The 7,372-nt window shown below is 41.0% G+C and overlaps 1 pseudogene; it reads left to right on the top strand.

The window, feature by feature from the left end:
* The first annotated feature begins 2,583 nt into the window (after window positions 1–2,583).
* LOC110203002 (adenosine 5'-monophosphoramidase HINT1-like) lies at window positions 2,584–5,082 on the top strand (annotated as a pseudogene).
* The last annotated feature ends 2,290 nt before the right edge of the window (window positions 5,083–7,372 follow it).

The following is a 7,372-nucleotide window of genomic DNA, read 5'->3' as shown; positions in this document are numbered from 1 at the left end:
GCGTCTAAACTGTACTTAAGGAGGAATCCCCTCTGCAGCAAGGCTGCATTATGCAGTGAAACAAATGCTGGATTTGGGCTGGGAGGACCTGGGTGGGAACATCAGCTCTGCCTCTTACTACCAGTGTGATCTTGGCAAGTCACTTAACTTCTAAGGCTCAGGTTTCCTCACTACAAAAGGAGGGAGGACTGGGGGAGTGGATTAGGTGACTTCTGAGTCCTCTACCAATTTTAAATCTATGATCCTTGGCAACATCCAGCCTCTGATTAAATAACCTCTAAGACAAGGAGCTCATTATCTTTTAAGGCAGCCCACTTCACTTTCGGAAAGCACTAATTGTTTGGAAATTTATGCAGCAAGAATCTGTTGCTCTATAACTACTCCCCCAACCCCATCCCCATTTTGCCTAGTTCTGTTTTCAGGGACAAAGTAGAACAAATCAAATCACTTTTGCAAATACTTGAAGACAGCTCCCACATTCCTCAAGTCTTCTCTTCTCTCAGCAAAACATTCTTATTTCTTTCAAATGATTGTCCTCCTCTGGATGTGCACCAGCTTGTCAACATGCTTCCTAAACTCGTACTGCCCAGAAATGAACACAATATTCCAGATGTAGTTGATCCAGGGAAGAATTTTTGTTGTTGTCATTGTCCATCCTTCATTCTCAAAGAAGACCAATGACGTTGCAAGAGTGATGTCTTGGCCTGACTTGGATTTAAGCGAGGCAGGACTGTGGAAAGTCATTGACCTTACTCTCTCCTCCAGAGTCATCAGAGTCTAATGGCAAGGCAAAAGTCAAGATGACTGGTGATGGCCCAGAGTGACAAATGACAATAACAAGATAAAGAAACAGAAATCTGTTAAAAATCAGACCAAATATTCAAAAAGCACAGCAGTATGAGGTTAGTAAGTGTACAGTCATATACACTTTGTAGGTTGGTGGAGCCTATTATATTATGTAGCATAATAAAATGACTTGTTCATAATGATTCTGTGCTGCCCAGAAAAAAAACTAGATTATATTTAGTATATATTCTATTTAAGATGGCTAGAAAGTATATAACATTTTGGAAACTTTCCCAGAATTTTAAATGTTTTGAGGAAGATGGCAGGGAAGAATTACAGCAGGACTAAATCCCAGTTCCTCCATCTACTCAATTGCCAAATCCTGCTTCTCTTGACCTCTGCTACTCATAGAGATGGTCATACCCTTAACCTCATTACCACCTACAAACATTCCACTTCTGTGACCAAGAATTCTGAAATTCCTTTGTCCAATAATAACCTCCTATTACCTCAGCTTTCCTCATCTTTTAATCTTCCTTAACCTAATCTTTGCCCTCATCATGACCTCCAATCCCTCAACTGCTCAGTAATTTCCCAAGACCTTATTTTGGTTCTGCCTTCACTCTCTTCCATTATATGTCTTGAATGTTTAGATGAGAAATTCAACCCTATAATAGGCTCTGCTGCTGAATTCTTTCCTCACTTGTCCTTTCACCATTATTGCCTTGACAAACCCTAACTATGGATTACTTCTACCATCTGTCTCCTCCTCTTCCAATTACAAATTGCTGAATGGAGATGAAGCAGATCATACAACTCTTTCTATTAGACCTTCACTGCAGTTAAGTTATTCCTTTGACTCCTTCACAATTGATTCTCTATCCTATTCCCCACACAGTAATTCTAAAGCTGTTCTTCTCTTCAAATCTTGCACACTACCCACTTCCAGAGCTGAAGACTTCACCTCACACTTTTCAGAAAAAAAAATAGAAGTCAATGATTGACAGTGATTGTCAACACCATCTTCTCCCCTTCTCTTCATCTCATAACCCCTTAATATCATCTCCCATTCTCTTCTCCTTTACTCTAGATTCTAACAAAGAGATGGCCTCTTTCCTTTCTAAGGATCCTCCCCTCAATATGTACCCTTGGTTTCATCTCCTGCCATCTTTTCCATACCCCACTATCATCCTCTCATCTTTAGTTTTCAATCTATTGGCTCTTCCGTACTGCCAACAGACATTCCCAAGTCTCTTACCCTAAAAAACAAAACAAAACAAAACAAAACAAAAATATCTAGAATCTACCATCCCCTCAAGCTAGTCTCCTGTATTTGTCCTCCTTTTCTCAGATAAACTCCTTAAAAAATCACATGGGGCAATACACACCTATAGTCCTTGGGTACCTGGGAGGTTGATCACCTGAGCTACCAGGTTCTGAGATGTAATGGGTTAAACATATCAGATATCTACATTAAATCCAGCATCAATGTGGAACATCCCCAGTTTAGTGGGGTAAGGTGTCACAACATTGCCTGAAGAGGAATAAACCAGACCAACTGGAACAAAAATCAGGTCAAAACTCCCATGCTGATCACTAGTGAGATTGGGCCCACGGGTAGTCACTACATGTCCACATTGATCCTGATAGAGACCCAATCTTAATTTTTAAAATTAATTTAAATCTTTTATTTTAAATTTACTTTTAAATTTTAAATTAATTTTTAATTTAAGATTAAATTAAACTAAAAATCTTTTTAAAGAAAAAAACTATGTTTCCTGCAGGCGCCTTGGCAGAATGCAGTTGTGGCTGCAGTGGTGGAAGCCAGCTACGGGAGCTGCTACTTTGGCAGATGAAATCAGCAAAGCTCAGACTACTCAGCTAGGGGAGACATCATCTTCAGGGAAAATAATTATTAAGGAAATCCAGACCAAAATCATTTCTGAGGATGAGTGGTGTCTTGCTTTTCATGACCTTTGCTCCCAAGTTCCAACTCATCTCCTGGTGATACCTAAGAAATTCATTACCCACATATCTGTTGCAGAAGAGGATGATGAAAATGGAGCTTATAGTGGGATGATGAATTCTCTGGTCAAGAAAGAAAGAAAAATTTAATGTGTAAACACCTTTTGGATTCTTCTGTGATGGCAATGGAATGGCAGAAAAGGGAGCAGAAGGTGTTAAGAAGCATAGTGTATTAGCATGGGGTGGACACAGATAGATTACAGCATGTTTTCATTGATGACCTGCATGTAAGAAGTGGTATCAAGAAAATGTATTAGTGGACAAAGAAGTGGATTGGGTCAGTCTTAGAGAGAGGAAGGGATAGCAGAGTGCTCCCTGGGTATCCTCAAAAATACACAGAACTACAGAGGGAGGATCCTCTCTGCAGAGCACCTATGAAATTGTGAAGAATTTGAATCTTCTTGGACACTTAATGATTGCTGGCAAGAAATGTGCAGCTGACCTGGGTCTGAAGAGAGGATACTGAATGGTGATCAACAAAAGTGCAGATGGGGGGAAATCTGTCTGTCATATCCATCTGCATGTCCTTGGAGGACGTCAGGTGAAATGGCCTCCTGGATATATGGTTGGAATGATTTGTTTTATTCAGGGAGGAAGGCAGGTTTACAACATATATGTTAAGCTGAGTATACTTAATATTTTCTGTGAAACAAGAAATTGGGAATCACTTCAAAATGTACACAATAAAAGATAGTTATCTGTTAAAAAAAAAGGAAAGGAAAAGCTATCTATGAATGTTGCCTCCACCTCTTCTCCTCTAACTTCTCCACCCTCTACATTCTGACTTCTAAACTCATCAGCTACTTTTCTTTCCAGAATTACCATTTATCTCTTAATTGCCAAATGCAGTGTTCAAAAAGATGGCACTCCCCCTCCTCCCTTGTGTGTTTTTCAGTCCTTATCCTTCTTGACCTCTCTTCAGCCTTTAACATTGTGGACCTCCCTCTTCTCTACTATACTCTCTCCTGTCTAGATTTCTCTGATCTGGCTAGCCAGCCTAGCCTTCTTGTTGCTCTTCAGCGACAGCCTCTGGGCTTTTCCAGCCTTCATGCCTAGAAAATCATTGCTTCCTTATGTCCTCTTTCTCACAATTCCTTGTTGTTGTTGTGTTGTTGTTTGTTGTTGTTGTTGTTGTGTTGTTGTTGTTGTGTTGTTGTTGTTGTTGTTGTTGTTGTTGTCGTTGTTGTCGTTGTTGTTGTTGTGGTTTGTTCTTTTAGTGAGGCAATTGGGGTTAAGCGACTTGCCCAGAGTCACACAGCTAATAAGTGTTATGTGTCTGAGGCAGGAATTGAACTCAGATACTCCTGACTCCAGGGCTGGTGCTCTATCCACTGCGCCACCTAGCTGCCATCTAGCTGCCCCCCCTAGTTTTTTTCAAGGCTCAGCTCAAGCACTATGTGATCCTACCAGGTGTTAGTTTTCTCTCACTCAAACCAACTTGTATTTATTCTTTATGTATTCTTTACTTATTTATATTTATATGTTCTTCATCTGTTTTATATAGAGAGATAATATTTTATATAATATTTATATAATTTATTTATATAATATTTACTCATTCTTTACAACATATTTCTAATATGTACAATATATTTATGTGATCTCTTCCCTGGCTGGACTAAAATCTCCTTGAGGACCAGGACTTTTCCCTTTTGTCTTTGAATCCTTAATGATTAGCATGTAGTGGGTCCCTAATAACTGCTTATTGATTGATAGATTGATTGACTAACACCTCCCTTGCTTGGGACCACATGCCTCTAGTTATGCAGCTGAATATAACTTTGGGAGTTTTTTTGGCTACCATATCATACTTACCTCCTGGAGCACAGTATTCATCATCTCCTCCGGTGGCTAGGACTATGTTGCTTTCTGGGGTTGCACTGTCTTTGCAGAAGAAAAAGAAGAAGGGATGAAGTTGAAATGACATCGATGCAGAAGAGGGAAGAAGTGACAGTCACTCTTCTGAGGCGGGGTGTCCCTTGGTGAGGAGATGGAGAGGAGACAGGAAACAATTAGAGAAAGGGGCGTCTCAGGTAAGCCTGTGCTTTCCTCTGCCTTCAGCCTGCTTTGAGAAAAAGGGGATGCAATGAAACCATGGAAAGGAAGTCATGTAAGGACGACTGCCTCTTGAGCACTGTCCTCAGGGTGGCTTCGCCAGAGATCATGAATGCAGAATATGCTGGCACAGATGGGGCCTTTCAGCCAAACCCAGCCTTCCTTTTCTCTGGCGAGCTGTGGGCTCCAGTAGACACACAATTCCTCCTTAATTGAATCCATACTTTTAGAGCTCATTACCTCTCTGATAGATTGGATTAGGCTGAAGCTGTGGCCAAGGCAGCCAGGACTGCTTCTTCAGGGAGGGGGAAAGAGTGGGAGGGGAGGAGAGAGAGCAAGAACATAAGAGGGAGCAAAACTGGTGAGATCCCAACAACCCTAAGTGACCCCTTCTCCTAGTGGAATTTCCATGGGACTACAGAGCTTCCTTCCCAGAGGCAGAAGGGACCTCTAGTCCAAACCCCTCCTTTTACAGAGGAGGAAATTTGGACCCACAGAAATGTAGTGACTTGCCCAAAGTCACACAGCTAGTCAACAGCAAAGGGGAAAAAGAGGAGAGAGCAAACATTTATTAAGTGCCAACTACATGCCAAGATGATAGCCCAAATCTCTCCATCAAGATGCTTTCAGACTTTTATCACCCAGAGAATGAGTTGTCCTCCCCAATCTGTACCTAATTATGTATGTTAATAATAATAACAAATAAAGAAAAAAAAAGTCAAATAGCCAAGTAGATAAAGAAAGGGTCAAAAAGACCTAAGTTTGAATCCTCACTAGCTGTGGGACCCTGGGCAAGTCAATTAATTTCTCTCTTCCTCAGTTTCCTCATCTGTCTAGTGGAGATAATAATAACCTACCTCACAGGGTTGTTGTGAGGATCAAAGGAGTTAACAGAGCTTTGCAAACCTTAAAGGGCTACGTTTATGTACCCTATGACTCTGTCCCTAAAATGCACTTACTTACAGCTATTATAGGGTTTAGAAATTTTAGAGGGTCATTGCCAAGTCAGCAATCAATCAACAAATTATTTATTAAGCACAGACTGTGTGCCAGGCGTCATGCTGGGCAATGGATGTACAGATATAAATATGATGCACTCTTTACCCTAAAGGACCTTTGTCAAAAAGCACCCACCAAGGTAGAGAATTGGGATCTGTTTCAGTGAAGGGCCTGTGCTGACAAAATCAGAGATTCCTGAAGTTTTGAAGGACCCTGTTTTTCTGCTTTTGGTTTTAATCTCTTTTTGTTCTGCTTGTCTCAGGTAAAATTTTTATTTATCCTTAATAGTATTCTCTCTCTCTCTCTCTCTCTCTCTCTCTCTCTGTCTCTGTATGTCTCTCTCAGTCTCTTTCTGTCTCTCTCTGTGTCTCTCTGTCCTTCTCCATCTCTCTCTTTCTATGTATCTCTCTCAATCTTTCTGCCTCTTTGGCTCGTTCTCTCTTTTTTTCCCTTCCTCTCACCCCTTATATTTTATGTGTGTATCCCTCTGTCAGTCGCTCTCTGATTCTCTCTTTTTCTGTTTGTCTCTCTCAGTCTTTCTCTCTCTGTCCTTCTCTCTGTCTCTCTCTTTCTATGTACCTCTCTCAATCTTTCTGCCTCTATGGCTCCTTCTCTCTTTTTTCCCTCCCTCTCACTCCTTATGTCTGTCTTTGTCTGCCTCTAGCTCTGACTCTCTCCATCTCTCTCTCTTTCTCTTTCCTTGCGTATACACACACACACACACACACACACACACACACACACATACACACACACACATACATACATACATATGCATATATGTTCACATATACATACACATGTAGATCCTCTTTTGTAGTGATACATATAATTAAATAAAGGCTTTAAAAAAAAAACCCAGGGAGTGACACTGAAATGAGGAGCAATGTGAGAGTAGTGCCCTCTTCCCCAAGGTGGACAAATAGTAGAAACCCCCTTGTTCTTCAGCCCACCATGCTGTCCAGGGCATGTCCAAATGATATCCTTTCTAGAGGCAAGGAGAAGGATGAAATCACCTCTCAAGACTTATTGCAGCCCTGAAAGCCTTTTTTAACTCAAAGGATCATGGAATTTGGCCTGAGGGCTTTTTAAGGTCATCTAGTTGAATTGCCTCCTTTTGTAATTTGTCCAAGGTTACCCAGTTAGGAAGTGGAAGAGCTGGGCATGTCCTCTGAATCCAAACCCCAACTGCAGCATGCTACCTCCCTGTTGGGTACATACCCTTTTTAAAACCTCATTTGATCTCCCTAGTTCAGGCCTTTTAAGCCTGCACTCAAAACACAAACCGCCATTCTGTCTCTTCCAATAGATGTTCCCCTGATTACAACTTTTGGATGGATTGGGTCAGAATTTAAAGAAAGGATTATTCCTGTACAAATTCTCATTTAAATATACCCCCTCAACCCCAGCTGACAAGATTAACCAGGGCCCAATCTCCTCTGGCCAGAAAGTCTTCGTAAATAACTCCCAATCTCTCTGATGTTAGTTTATCTGCTGGGGATTAAAC

The sequence above is a fragment of the Phascolarctos cinereus genome, unplaced genomic scaffold (assembly GCF_003287225.1).
Source record: "Phascolarctos cinereus isolate Bilbo 61053 unplaced genomic scaffold, phaCin_HiC Scaffold_1;HRSCAF=81, whole genome shotgun sequence".
NCBI lineage: Eukaryota > Metazoa > Chordata > Mammalia > Diprotodontia > Phascolarctidae > Phascolarctos > Phascolarctos cinereus.
The sequence above is the reverse complement of the archived record's forward strand: the minus strand, read 5'-3'. Positions and strand labels throughout refer to the sequence as shown.